The 15,706-nt window shown below is 40.0% G+C and overlaps 1 long non-coding RNA gene across 2 annotated transcripts in view; it reads left to right on the top strand.

Moving 5' to 3' along the window:
- The first annotated feature begins 952 nt into the window (after window positions 1-952).
- The window catches only part of LOC107200934, a 32,872-nt gene continuing 18,118 nt past the window's right edge, over window positions 953-15,706 (top strand). For both annotated transcript variants that reach the window (XR_004496169.1, XR_004496168.1), the window contains exons 1-4: window positions 953-1,169; window positions 1,788-1,922; window positions 2,493-2,620; window positions 3,504-14,076. This is a non-coding gene — a long non-coding RNA (uncharacterized LOC107200934). The remainder of the gene's footprint in view (window positions 1,170-1,787; window positions 1,923-2,492; window positions 2,621-3,503; window positions 14,077-15,706) is intronic.

Here is a 15,706-nt window from a genome sequence, read left to right as displayed (position 1 = left end):
GTGCCTTTGTCCAGGCAGATTGAGGTCAGGTTTCTCATCCTGTTCTCAGTGTGTCTTGTGCGCCAGCCCTGACCATACTGAGTGCCCTTTACTGGCCTTGCACGCTGTGTCCATGTTTTTCTTGGACTGGCAACACCTCCTGGACATAGTCCTCCAGACTTACTAGTGCCAAACAGAAGAACCACTTGATTCAACCTGCTGGCTACACTCCTCTTAGAACAGACTAATGCATTGATGGTGTTCATTGTACTGCTTATCAAAACACCAAAGTCTTTTTTGCCAAAACTTTCTTTTCTAAACGTTCTTTACTTACCCAGATTGTACTATTGCTTAATATTGTTACATCTACTTTGAGAAATTTGGCATTTGGCTTCTCTGCACTGCATAAGATTCCTGCCAGCCCTTTTCTCAAAGCTGTTGAAGTCTCTGCATAGCAGCTCTACCTGCAGCATATTAACTGCCCCACTCAGTTTGATCATCTACATTTACTGAGAGCCTTCTGGGTCTTTCATGAGCAGTATTGGCTCATCAGTATCAATCTCTAAGGGATGACACTGGTAATGAGCCGCTGGTTGGGCTTTGTACCACCAGTCACAACCCTTTTAACCTGGAGATCTAGAGTATTTTCTCTTCATCATCTGCTTAGCCAGCCAATATCTCACTGACTTGGCCACAGATGACCATAAGAGGAAGACCTTGGTAAAAGCCATTGTATAAATTATCCTACTGCTTTCTTCTTGCCCACTCTGCCAATCATTTTACCATACAAAGTTATCATGTTAGTCAGGCAGAATTTGCCTTTGGTAAATCCATGCTAACTGTTTCTAATCATGTCCTTTTTTTCCATATTTTCTAACATATGTTTACATATTTGAATTGTTTCCTTGTGTTGTCTGGAGTACATACTAATTGAAGTCTCATTTTTTCTCATAATTAAATGGGATATAGTGGTTCACTCTATTGAGACATTAGCACAAACAAGAAGAAACTTTCAAGTATATCAAGAACAGCAAACCCATAAAGGAAGTGATGGTTTCTGCCAGCTTTTGAAGAATAACAAATGGTTATGACAGATGCAAAGACTGCCAAAAACCTGAATAATTTCTTTGTATCGGTTCCCTCTTCAGAAGGTGTCAGGGAGTTCACTACATGGATCTTACTTGAGTCAGGTAAAGATGGAATGACAACAAGGAACAATTTTTTAATGGCAAAATACATCCAGGATTCTGGGGGAACACACAGGAAATGCCAAGACACCCAGTAATGAGGATATGGTTAAAGCTTCCTGCAGTAATAGATGACCTGTATTGAAACTGCAACTGAGTAAAACCACCACACTATGAAAGAGAATAGTAGCAAATTTTAGGATAATTTTAGAAAAGTCAATAAAACTTATAGTAGTTAAACTGGATGAACTATTTATAAATAGTTATAAAGCATCCAGATGACATGATATGACAGAGCATGAATGACAGTTATATAAAGAAAAACCTTGCATCTGTAGATTAAGAATATTTTAAATACTTCAACAGAAAAACATATAAGCAGAATTCATAGCCACCATTTGCTTGGATTTTAAAAGGCATTGATATCTGTTGAAATACTGATGAAGTATTCTTAGTGATGAGTTAGTGTGACTAGATTTAAACAATGAAAAGCTAAATTCAAATTAATCTATAATTTATTTTAAGTCAGTAGAGTGCATGCCAAGTAGCCTGTAGCCAGCACAAGTAACAGCTGACATCATGGTTTTATGGTTAAACTCTCCTTCCTCCCTCTCTCCTCAGAAACAAGAGTAGCTGTTGCCACTGCATTATCTAAGACTCCATAAGCAAACAGGAGATAAGGAAAGCCAAAAAAAGCCTCCTTGGAAAGATAAAGAAAGGAATGCAAGAGCTCAGGGAGGGAAAGTGACTGCTGAGGTAAGATGAGGCATTACCAGCTTTAAACAAAGAACTGGGAAAAAAGTTGTAAAAGGTGAAAAGAACAGAGGAGTTGTGGATGCTTTGAACTTGTGAATGCTTTGAACTTTAAGGAGTTGAATCTGCATGATCTGTGCTGTAGAGCATCCCCATTCTCATGACTCACAGGACATCTGGCTAACAGACCAGCGAGAGTTTATTAACAGAGGCTGCATATCACTGCTTAGCTCTGCATAGCTGTGTATGTTCCAGAAAAGCTTGTCTGTCAGAGGATGGACATTTTATCTCAGCTCTTGATTGCCCACTACCCACATTTATCACTCTGGCATCAGATTTGGCATTTCTGGGTGGGCTTGAAAGTTAAGTGAAGTGAGAAAGATAGGCTCCCAGACAGGACTAGGGGTTTTAAGGATTATTGTTTCCTTTTCTGAATGCAAGGAAGGTGGAAGCACCAAAATAACTTTGGTTTGGAGCAGGAGCAGTTATCTCCTCATACATTACTATAAAGTAGATTGAAAATAACTGGGAATTAGCAATTCACTCTTCAAATGTATATGCCTCTCACCTCAGCTATGGCATGCAAGAGGCACCTGTGACATACCTGGTGATGCATCAGCTGTCAGGAAAGGCTCATAAGAGTCACATCAAACCCTGGGATAACCAAGTGGCCACTGCCTCAGCTGAACAAAGTGGAGGAGGTCAGGATCTATCTCTATTACTATCACTGTCTCTGTCTTTGATTTGTTAGTAGATGAAGAAAAACCAATATAAGGCTGTGAGGGCTTCCTGCCCAAACCGAAACCACAGAAACTACTCTTTTTGGATGGTAAAAGTGACACAGCCAAAAAATCAGAGAGTATGTTGGCTGGTTTGCAGGTAGCCCAGATTACAATGGAGGGGAAACACCTCACTCAGGTTGTGTGTGATGGGGACTGCAAGTATTAGCAAAATGATCCAGGAAAAGTTGCTGTTAATTTATGTTCAGGTTGACAGATGGCAGCATTAAAAGACACCTTGGTGGATCAGCCACTGCTAGGAGCCTGTTTCAGATTGTGTAGTGAGGCAGAGCTCTTGCTCTGCAGGAAAAGGGCATGCAGTCAGCAAATAGCACACCCCCTTCAGCTTCAGCATTCAAGGCCGTAAGTCTTTAAGAGGTGGCCTGCCCCATCATCTCGAAGAAGGACAAAGAGTTTTGGCAAGATAATATTGCAAACACCAGATCTAACCCTCTCTGATTTAGTGGGATAGTTTGGGGTGGAAAGTGGCATGGTGTCATAAGCATATCAGGTAAAAACTTGACAGTGCCTAAACACACAATTCAGGTTGTTAACATGTGCTAACCCTCAGGCAAATTCAGGAATGAATAAAACCTTGAGAAGATTATGGAGTGGTGCCTGATGGTCTGAGATAGGTGAAGATGTAGTGATGTGTGTTAGGAATATAACATTTATACCAGTTACATACAAAAGTAATAAACTCACAAGAGGATGTCTAGACTACAGAGCAGGTTGTGAAATGGACCCTTCTTATCCCAAACTTATAATATTTTCACCAATTGATTTAAGTATTTCCAACTTACAGGAAGAGAGCCAGCACAGCTGCTCAAACAACAAAAGGACAGATGTTTTTCTGACAGAAGCTGGCTATGACTTGGGCCTGTATGTCACAGAAAAAATTATAAATTATTGTGTCTGGCATTAGGGTTTGCACAAAGGCTTTGTATATCTGGACATCCCCAGGGAGAACTGCTGAATGCTGAAGATGGCTCTGAAAGAGGTTGCAAAGCAGCAAGGGAAAGCCCGAGAAATGAATCTCCCAATAATCTTAAGGCTGGAATGAGGAACTACTGCATCCCCTGGAACAGGAGAGACTTGAGGATGCTCCATTTGTGATTAGGAGTGTGGCTGCCAAATAAATTACAACCATATGGCCCAACAGACAGATGGATTCAAGGCATGTTAAAGACAGTGTCAGCTACACACCACCAGGTAGCCGAGCATACATTAGAAGCAAATGTTCAAAAGATGGATAAAGTAGAATGCTTGTTGCACCTGGCAGAATGAGATATTGGAGACTGAGTAACAGAGAGTCAAAGGAAACAAAACACATGCTGACACTTCAGGGGATGAGACTTCTTAGAAGTGTCAAGTAGGCCAGCCCCACTAGTTAAATCTAAAAAGGGGACAAAAGGCCAGAGAAACATGTTCTATTTTTCAAATTCAGATGCATGGAAAAGATCATGAAAGTTGAGGGTTTGACTTTAATTTTGCAGAAAAATCAAAATGTAGCCTGACTGGGACAGAGAAAATGATAAATCTTACAGCATCTCTGGCCTTGTTTGACTGGAGGTACTTTCACATTTGTGATTTTAGGATTTTCTGTTTGCTGTTATATGTATAACACTGATGATACAATGGACCTGACAAAACCTGTGAGAAGTTTGGCAGGAAAGGTAATAGTTCCCAGCTGAAAAGACACTCTGACAAAGGAGTTGGAATCCAGGACATATTTAAATAAAAGACAGGTAAAGAGCAGCACATATTGGTCAAGGTGTAAAGGCTACATGTAAAGATATTTGAAATATGAAAATTTTAAAAAGTGTGCTTAAACTTGTCCAACATTTAACACTCAGGCTACATGACACATCTTTGCTGTCCACCCTAAAAACAGCTGCTTGATATATGAAGTCTGGCTGATCTTACTTGTTGGCCATGGCACTGAGAGGAGCAGGAAACAGGGAACTCAGGCTGATCAGAAGCATGAATAGTGTTGTACAAGATCTCTAAGGCCTCCTAACTGAACAGAAGCCAAGCCACAGTACTGGAAGAGTGATTCATAGGAGATGTGTTGTCTGTCTGGGAAAAAAGAATAAAAATCAATCCACAAATGAAAAGATCTAATGTTATTGAAAGTACTGAAAGGATAGAAAGTAAAAGCAAAAACACAACCCAAAATCTCTTGTTCTTGGTTGCAAACAACACTTGCAGCAGATGCATTGAGATGGAGACTGTCCTCCCCACTGAGATCAGAAGGACTGTGTTGGATTCAGCTATGGATAAAGAGTGGCAAGCACTGACTTCATGGAAACTGTGCACTTTTATCCAGGATCAAGTCCTCAGTTAAGTGGTTGCCTGGTGTGTCATTTTAAGATCACTCTGCAGAAGCTTAAGAAAACAGCATTAGCTTATGTATGAAAAGGATGTGTGTGAAAAAGATGTGTGTGTTTCAGAACAACGTGTGAATCTGATTTAATTAATGACATTTCCAATCAAACTGTGTTTACTGACTCAAATGTAGCAGTTATTGAATGTTTTTTTTGTATAAACCACCTGTGTTTTCTGGTTGATTAGTCATTAAATACTGTACACAGCATCAAAATATAACCCCAAATGCAACTGATATGAAATTGTTTGATGTAAAAGGAATATTAGAATGCACAGATTTTCAATAACTATCAGAAATGCTATGGAAGCAGCCAGAACAGCCTTGATAGATGTGTATCACAGTGGCAGATACCAGAATGAATTGGAAGAGGGAAGAAACTCAATGGTATGGTTTTCTTTGTCTGCTCAGTCACCCACAGTTGCTGGAGTCTTAAATGCTTCTGTCTTGGCCACCAAGAAGTGTTGGCTGCATTACTGGGCATCTCCCAGTCAGCCTCAAAAGCCCTAGACACAGGCCTTGATGCTGATAATAGTCTCATTTGTTAAAGGAGGGGCTTCAGGGAAAGTGGGACAAACAGATGGTAGCTGAGATGGGTTGCAGTTAGTGTAATAACATTTTTCTTGAGAATTTTTCTCTCGCAAAGTCAAACATAGGTGCTGCCATGTGCTGCATATGTGGCACAAGGAACATGTGAACACACAGAACAAGAAATCAGGGGGAAATGGTCCTAGAAAGACAGAGAAAGTAGTGTAACAGCTGAGAGAGGAAAAGCAACATTAAAGCGAGCCTCAAAAACAAAAATGGGAACAAAGTCAAAAGATCCAGAAGAAAGAATCAGTGAACACTTTGAACTCAAAGGAGTTGAATCCACTTAGATCCCTGCAGGTGACTGCTGCCAGGCCCCCAAGCCTCCCAGGATGTTTGAGTAAGAGATTGGTGAGATCTGCTACAAAACAGTGCTTGGGTTATTTTAGCTGTGGAGGTATCTTGTGAAATTAATCTGTCTCTGTCTCAGGTGTGTAGTGCCTGCTATGCAGATTTACCATTTTAGCAACAAAGGCTGATTCTGCTCTCAAAGCCACTTGAGTCTCTGGAATAATACAAAGACAAAGGAGAGTAATTAATATTAGAACCTGTGCTGCATCAGTTCTTCTGACTTCTGTGAAATAAAGAGGATATTGAAAGTTTTAAGCACAGAATGTGTTTGTTTCAACTGATCTGCTGCAAATGGACAATTTATACCAACAAAGTATTTATGAATTATTGGATGCAAAAATTACCTGTTGTATAGTGTTGTATTTAATTCTCTTCTGTCTGCTTCACAGTTTCACAGTCCCTGAATAACTCTTGGGGTTATGTTCCCTCTCAAATCCCTTCCATATTATATCCACTACTGTGTATTTTTCTCTTTGTTTAACTCATTGGCTTTCTGTTTTTTGCCTTTTAGACCAATTTATTTTTCCCTGAGATAGTTCCAGTGTGGCTTTTCTGCGAATTTTGTCTTCGGAAGGTAATTTAGGGTTTTTAGAGTGAAAATTCAGTTTCACTGCTTAAAGAAGCCTTGCTATATAAGAACAAAAATGACTGATATACTAACCCTTTTTTTCATCCACTTTGGTTATTAAACAAGTCTTCTGGGGGTAATATAAGTTCAGAGATTCTTGAACTTCTTCCAGAACCATGGTACACTTCCAGTGGGTATATATAACTCTTTAATGCCTAGAATGCAGCTGGATGTGTTGGGTTTACAGATACCCAGAGTCTAATGCACATTGTCTGCTCCAACACCAATTTGTTCTTTTGCCATAACTCTTACTAGATTATACGATAAAGAGCCAGGTGCCAACAATCTTAGCAATGATGCCCCAGCTAAATATTCTTTAGATGAAAGTGCACCTGCTAGAAGTATTTCCCAGGACATGAAATCATTTAGCCTATAAATTCAAATAATGCTTATTCTCTTGGTTAAATTACACCTAGCAGTTTAGTCAGATACATAAAGAAAAGTGGGTACACATGCCAAAAATTAATAAATTTGAGTCTCTGATCACTGACACAGTTTTTACAGCCCTGGAACTACATGAATTCCAGTGGAATTACTTCAGATTTATACCGTTTAAGCATGAAAATGTTTGGAATCACTTGTAAGGATTTTCTATTATTATCTGGAAAAATATTTACAAAGATGTGTTCTCTGGCTGTTTTATTGAATTGTATGCAGTAGCAATGGATACATGGCTTCTCTCTCAAGCCCTAGTTTTCAGATTTTAGGGCTGGATAACTTTCTAACCATGAACTGTTTCACTGTTAACCAAGTGAAAGGCTGTTGGTGCTGTAGGGAAATTTTATTGCCCTTAATGGATGCAGAATTTCCCCACTGACTTCAGTGAGCAGCAACACAGGGAACAAATCACCAAAGGCAGTCTATCTTTTGTAAGAGCTTTTGTTGAATAGTTACAACTCAGGCCTGGAGTACAGCATTTAAAGTCTAAATGCTTCTTCTTGTGACCTGGTAGAACTCATATGTTGTTCCTTAGAAATCAGCCCCTTGAAGAGCTTGTTTCTTTCCACTGGATATACAGTGTTAAATTAAGTTTAGGTGGTGGAAGTGCATGCTTGTGTTAAAAGTGGTTGGGAATGTAGGTGCCTTAGAGAATTTGAGGATTACAAAGGACTTTTTTTGCAGATCTGTTCAAATCCATATTCTGGGTGACTGAAACTTACTGTTGTCACGTACCCATGAACATTTTATCATCTTATGTCATTGCCTGCAAAGTCTTATGCTGACTAGAGTTGCCTAACTAGCACTCCTGCTGGGATGTCCAGGAGAAAAGAGGGCTGAAAAACTGGCTTATTGTCTCAAGTCTTGTTGCTATCATGATGTCTGTGATTAAATGTACATTTATACTGCCACTCTCACAGGCAGTCCTTTTCTATCTGAATTTGATGGTTTTGTTTTTAAGCTGAAATCCAGTTTTATGCTGTGTGCACAGTAGGTAATAATAGGTCTTCTGGAATAGTCTTAAGTTATCTAATGGCATAATTAGAATTTTAAATACAAAGGCTCCTTTTCCAAACCATTACAGAGTCTTCAAAAGTCTCCTTGCTTTATTACATAATGAGTAAAACTTCTGTGTGAGGATGAAATAGCAGCACATTTTCAGAAGCTGTGAACACAGTTTTTGAATAAAAGAGAATATAATAGTACTTTTTGATGATACAGAACTAATTAAAAGAAATTAATAAATGGTGTTATTCACATAATTTTAAGTAAGTGTAGCATGGCTTGCTGTATTAGTCAGTAGAGGCTGTGCTCTAGAGACATACAACCTCTTCTGCTGAGGAGCTGGACCAGTCTGGTTTCTAATTAGTTTTACCATTCTCTTTGTTTCCAATGTCTGCAGGATTATGTGGGTATGCTGTGCCTAAGGATGCTTTTCTGTGGAGGGGTTGTCCTCAAAGAGCAGATGTTCCTTTATATTTTAAGACAGCAATTATAAAATCTGAGTGGCTCAAAGTGTCATTTTATCAGTACTGGAACTAGAAGTGGAGAAGAAGGAGATCCAGAGTCCTAGAATCAAACCTGATTCTGTGCAGCAGCTTTTCTTAGCTACATCCAGCTGATCCTGGGCAGGGCTGAGAATTAAAAAAAAAAAGCTATAAACATGTTAATATGGGTAATATTGCCTGTTCTTTTGGCACTTTTCTTTCCTCTTGGAGAAAAGCCAGCTCATCTTCTGTTTTTTCAGTGTTATAGATTCTCTTGAGATGCTACATACTCAGGTCAGGCTTTGTGATTTGTGTTAAAGTGGTGGAGCTGAGAGTAAATCTATTAATTTATTTCAATGTTGGAAGTAAGAATCTGAACACTTACTGCTCTTGCTGAATCAGTAAACAGAGATTAATAAATGGTGCCACTCTGCAGATTTTTTGCTACAGACAGCACCTGGAGTAATCTTACAGGTATTTGTAGGACATTAAGTATGAGTGAATTCAATGTAATTCTAAACTTGCAGACTTCAGGTAACAGTGTGGAAGAAAACAGATATTACAGGGGGTTTTATTGTAGTTCTGAAGCTGGAGACTTGAAACCATTTTGGAGTGACTAAGTTTTGCTGTGAAAATAAACATGTTTCAATTGCAGATCAGGGTGATTTTGAGAAACAAGTTTAGCTGCTGCACAAAGGTTATATCTGCAAGAGTTATAAAAATACATCATATACAGGAGACCAGAAGTGAATTGTTATAAAGGCAAGAAGTAAAATGAGCAAGCCAGGAATGAAAAAGGTGATAGTCTGGCTGGAATATAAGTGCTGAGTGGTCTAGGCATCTGCACAGTGCAGATGGGACTGATGTATTGCAAGCTTTTGTAATATCGAGAACTACTTAAGATTACCAAGTTTATTGCTGTATCATTTTTTTTTTTCTGTGAGTACTGTTAGCAGAATTCACAGATGGATTTAAGAGAAGAGTAGATTTGTTCAGAGAGAGATGTATGAAGGTGATGGGCTGAAGATTGTCAGTAAGGGAAAAACTGGGAGGAGAGACAGCTTACTGAGTGGCACAGTGCTGCAGGAGAGACTCATAATTGGAAGGTTGTCAGTGACCAAGGATTAGAAGAATGAAGCTAAGAACAGTAGAACTTTTTTTGGAAGAACTGGTAGTGACACCATTCCAGATCAAAGCCTGGGAGACTTCAACACTGTCCATCAGAACAAATGCTAATTAACAGATCCCACCTTGCCATAACAGGAGCGATGTAGAACTCACCCATTTCTTGTCTCCTGAGCCTGAACACCAAATGGGTGACTGTGACTGCAGTGATATTTGTTATTAGCTGGTACAGCTGGTACGGCCTTTGGACAGTAGCTCTGGTGCATGTGATGAGTTCTGATTAGGTCATGCATAAAAGAGGTGATGAGGGAAAAAACTTGGCTACTGTTACCTGTTTTCTCTAATAAGTAAAGCTGATATGAGTGCAATCTATTTCACTACTCACATAATCTGAGTCTTTTACGATTTGATTTTGAAAGCAGAAAAGGAAGCAGAAATGAAAGAGGAGCAGGAAAAAAATTAAAGGGGAAAAAGCATGAACAATTTTAAATGTGGCTCTAGCATTTTTACTACAAAATGAAGCAAATGAAATTTCAGTCTGGATTTTTGAAGGGATTCAGAGACCTCACAAAGTTACAGAAAAGAAGGGGTTTTATTAAGGTAAATGGGAGTCATTATAGTGTCGTTTTGGGAAGCATTGCTGAGTTTGCTTAAGTGCAAAATAGATAAGAGAGGATGTACATAAAAGCTTAAAAAGATCAAGCAGCAATATAAGTGGGGGATTTGGCTATCAAAATTATCTAGGATTGTCCAGCTTTTCTAAATACTCCTTGTGACTAAAAGGAAAATGAGGAGGAGCAATACAGCCAGTTAGTGTGATCTTGTGAGTCAAATCTCTAAACCTAGAAGCATCTGTTTGGAATGGGAAATACACTTGAAATGACAGAGTTGTTTTAGTAATACATCAGCTGGAAGGTGGAGTTATCATGTCTGGGAGTAAGAAGGTGGAAAGACAAAACAAGGGAGGAAAAAAGTGGCTATTCTACATCAATAGGTCTGCATGAAATTGCATTGGTTGTTATTTAACTAAAAGAAAAAACAACTCATAGATTGCTTTGTAATCCTGGCCTGTTTCAGGATTTTGTTACCAAAACCAGAAGTTAATCTCTTTAAGCTACTGTTTTTCATCTTGGTTCACAGACAAGAGAACAAAAAAAAGTGTGTTAATGGCTCCCTTGTCCAAAGGAGAACAAAACTGCAACAACTAATGGAACATAAATGCAGATAAAACAGGAACTTTGTTGTGCAGGAACATTATTTATATCTATTTCTTTGTTAAAAATATCTTTCATGTATGTCGAATTGTCAATATCAAAAACCATTAGGGAAATTAGCAGGTTCTGTACACAAATCTGTCTCTTTGGTTGTCACCATGCTTTAGGATAGTCTAGACACCAGAGAAATCTTTTACCTCCCAAACACTACCGGAGCCAGTAGGAAACATGAAGAGAGAAAATTCTCACTGTTTGGATAGTATTTGCTGCTTGAAATTCCATGTCTGTCTGTCTGTCTTGGAAAGATACAGTACATTGGAAAACTTCCACCTGTGGACAGGACCTGAGCCACAGGCAGCTAATTGGACCTTGGAGACAGGATTATTGAGAATGGCCAGTGATGGAATGAAGTGATGGATAAAGAGAGGAATGTAGACAATTTCAGGAGAGTGCTTGGTGGGGCAGAGGAAAGTTAGATGCCATGGTGAAGGTGTAATGATGTTGAACAAATATGGAGAGTGAGGTAGTGTGAAGATACCTGGTGTTGTCTTCAAAAAGGCAACATTTCCTGAAACATTATCACTTAGATCAACTGTTTATTAAATGTGGTCTGTTCATCTTGGGAAATACACTGTGAGAAATACTTCTGTACTTCATAAGATCATTCCCTTATTGTTCACTAACCTGTTGTCATCACTACAAGCTCTGACCTAGACCTCTCATTAATCATAGCTGAAGAGTTTTGTAGTTCTCACACCAGGGAAGGAAGTCAGGGTTTTAGTTCCCAGTAATCTTCTCTTGTTCATAAATAGTTTTTACTTTTGTGGGGAAAAGGAAAATGAACTTTCAGCTCCTCTCTCCTAGACTAAACTTTCTCCTTTTGGTGGATTGCAGATATCAGCAGTAGTAATGGGAAAAGAAAGTTCAACAATTCTGTTACTCAAATTTCTTTTACAAAAAAAAAAAAATTAAAACCTGAATGTTTGCAAAACAGAATGGTATAAAAATGCCAAAAAACCTTCAATCATGAGACAAGGTCACATGCAGAGCTAGGTACATTCTACTTTTGGTTGAACTTAAAGTTCCAGATGATGAAATTAATTTCAGGATAGTCTATATTTTTCTTTTTACAAGCAAGAACAAAGTCAAGCACATTTGTTAAACTAGTTGCCTTCCTTATGATATCAAAACTTGAAGAGCAAAATGCTCTGCTTTGAGGTGTTATAAATCCCTGATTGTGCAGAATTCAACCCACTGAGATGGAACTTAGGGCATGGCAGGTGCAGATTTATTAATCTAATAGTATTGCTATCTTAGATTTAGTTTTTGTTGTTGATTGAACTAAATGCTATTAAAATATTGTATTGTTACGTATATAAGAACGCTTCTTTGAACTATTTTGCACTGCTGAGCTGACAGGTACTTAGCATATCAAAGCAGCACTATGGTTGTAATACCCTGTTTAAATTAAACTGGGACATAAACAGAAAATAAAATAAACCATGCATTTTTCTTGAAAGGTCTGCATTTTTTAAGCTCAGATCTAAAAAGTATTTCCAAAGCCATTGGTGAATTGAGGATATTCTGCACTATAAGAGGTCATTTTTTCAATTGCATGACTCTTCATCCAAAAACTTTTTAAAGTTGAACAACAAACTCCATCAAGAGGCTTTTCTATTGAAATCTAATTCTTTCTGTCACATCTTTTGCCTAAAGAATGAGAACTTGACTAACCATAGCCGGAGGCAGGGCAACAGGAGATGTGTAGAGTGACTCTAAGTGGAAGTGAATGACTACAGACTGCATGGGATGGGGAGGAGAGCTCAGCTCCGGCTGAGGCACACTAGCAGGATTGTCTCATGCCCTGAAGATGTCCTTTGTGACCCTTCTCCTTTCCTCTCCCTTTTCCCAGGGCAAGAGGCCCCAGCAGGCAGGAGTAAGGACAGGGGAAGATGGCAGATCCGGAGGCAGGAGCTTAAACAGGGCTGTCCGTGCTTTCCCAGCAGCGATGGGGACAGAGCAAAAGCCTCGTCTTACATCTGCTCTGGAAGGGGCTGCTGTGGGGCACACCCCCGTGCATGCTGAGGAAAGAAATGCCCTCATGTGCAGATGAAGATGGCAGAGAGCACTTCTGCCGTGGTCCCTGGATCCTCTGCCACTCCACAAAACAGCACAATTTGTCTGCTCTCCAGACATTTATTTTTTGACTGGAGGGCTGAGCACACACAGGACAGCAAAGCAGAGAAATTAACAGGATGCTTAGAGAACTAATAGTGTCATGTGGAACTACCCCTGATTTTGTTACCAGATAAAAAGTGGCCAAATCAATTAAACAGCCATCAAACCATCCAGTGCCTGGCTGGCCTCAGTGACTAGTTTGCATGAAATCCAGTTTTGAATGCACAGACATAACTCTTGTTAAGATAATTTACCAAGTTAGTGTAAGCTGGAGCTCATGTTGTCCCTCTTAAGAACCAGACTAACAATGAAATAGCACCAAAGACTTTTCTACCCAGGCATCATCCCATTACTTTGGTTTTTGGATTTGAGTCCTTTCTAAAAATTCTGGAAGATGCCTACATTTTGATGCTACACATTTCCTCCTGAAAGGAGAGATGGGGATTTGCAGGTGCACGTTGTGTGTACATGTCAGCGAGAGAGAGGCGGCTGGCTCATGGCACAGGTGTCTGTGCAATGCAGCAAACAGCTCAGGTTGGTGGAATCAAATTACATCCAGCATTGTGCAGCGCAAATGAGCTTTCTTTTTTTGGCAAGTGAGAGGTTTTTTAAGTGGGATTTTTTTTTTTTTTTGGAAGCCAAGGCAGCAGGCTGTGTGAGGACAGGCTGAAAAAGAGATGTGAGGTGCAGGCGGCAGCTGCATCTGTACTGTTGTCATTGCTCAGCCTTTCACCCTGCATGTGCTTACTACATTATAAAAATAACTGTAAAATAGTAACAATTTCTTCCATCTCTCAACCCCTGTGAAATGCTGAGTGACTGGAGTCAAAAGTAGTGTCTGGAGAGCAATCATTTTTGTGGTCAAGGAGAAGAAAGGAAGATAAGACCCAGGAAAACACCGATGAAGGAGAATTATCCTTATTTCACCTTGGTGTTAACAAAAGCCTTAACAAGCCTGGAGCCTGAGTGCAGAAAATGTGCTGGTAAGTGTGTGACCAGCCCATGCACACCTGCTGCTGCAGCTGGGTGGGAAAGCAGGAGCTGCTGGGGCTCCAGTGTTCCCCCTGGAATGGTCTGCATTGCTGAGGCAGTAGCAGAACAAGGCTGGGGGAAGAAAACAGGGCACCAGCAAGGAGCAAAATCCTGGGATGGTTCTGTGGCTTAACCCCAGCAGACAGCAAAGCAACACATGGCTACTTGCTCACTCCCCCACACCGTGGGATGTAGGGGAGAATCGGAAGGGTAAAGTGAGAAAACTTGTGGATTGAGACAAAGGCAATATTATTAAATAATAATATTTAACACCACCCCACCCCCACTGCCCCCACAATAAAACAAAGGAAGTAAAAAACAACAAAGAGGGAGGCACCCCTTCCTCCCCTCCCCTGCCAAGAAACACAAATGATGCAAAAGCAAACAATTTAGCACCACAAAGTGGTTGGTGCCCAGAGAACATCAGTCTCCACCAACCTCCACCTCTGCCCAGTTTTATTGCTGAGCATGATTCTATACGGTTTGGAATTTTTCTCTGTCCCAGCTGTATCCCCTCCCAGCCCCTTGTGCATCCCCGTGCTCTTCACTGGTGAGGTGGGGAGAGAAGCAGAAAAGGCCCTGCCTCTGTGTAAGCCCCACTCTGTCACAGCTAAAACATCCCTGTGTTGTCAATGCTTTTCATCACCTACCCAAAACACTGCCCCACACCAGCCACTGTTAAGAAAATTAACTCTACCCCAGCCAAAACCAGTGCAAATCGTTAGGGATGAACCATTGCATTGGGCCCAATCAGTGTTCCTGTGCTCAAGGGACAGGTTCCAATCCTTGCTGCTCTGTTGTGTAGGAGAAAGAATGAACCAGTGCTTGCCCCAACACAGGTCCTGATCCTTCAGCCAAGGCTTGCACAAATCTCTCCCCTGCAGGTGGTGACATTTTTTGATGTACACAGGCAAGGGGAGGGGAGCCAGTGTAATTAGAAGAAAAAAAAATGAAGGAGAACTAATTAATGTAGTAATTTTTTTTCCCCCGGATTTTTTAATGAGGAAATGGAATTGGGAAACAGAGATATTGTATATGAAACACTCTGACAGTTTAAAAACTGTTAGCAGCATCTAGTGAGACTTCTTAATTTTTAGTACTAATAGCAAAGCAATTCCCAGAACAACAGTTCTCTGAGCTGCAGTGGTACTCTGGGGATGCTGCTGCTGTTTGTAACAATATTACTCCTCTTTATCTTTCTTTTTGTTTTGTTATTTTTTTTTAAAGTCTCATCACTCCCCATTTGTTGTGATACTGGCTGTGTGTGATGAGAACAAGGGAGCTTTCCATTTGGAGTGGCTCCTGGATGTCTCACTACATCAGCCCCAAGGAACAGCTGCCTCTTCCATCCCCTCTTGTGATGATAACTCAGCAGTCACCAACTTTCACCCAGTATCAAAGGCAGGTGAGAGGCAGATTGCTGATGACTTTTCATGCAGTGAAAAACACCTAAGAAAGAAATGTGTATAAATGGCTATCCTTTACCAGGATTTTACACAATGCTCCATATAATAGTTGATAACATTAGGTGAAAGTAGCACAGTTTGAAAGGAAAGCACCTAGTTTTGTAGTATTGAACTT

The sequence above is a fragment of the Parus major genome, chromosome 2 (genome assembly GCF_001522545.3).
Source record: "Parus major isolate Abel chromosome 2, Parus_major1.1, whole genome shotgun sequence".
Taxonomy (NCBI): Eukaryota; Metazoa; Chordata; class Aves; order Passeriformes; family Paridae; genus Parus; species Parus major.
Note: the sequence above shows the minus strand (reverse complement) of the source record. Positions and strands in the feature narration are given on the sequence as shown.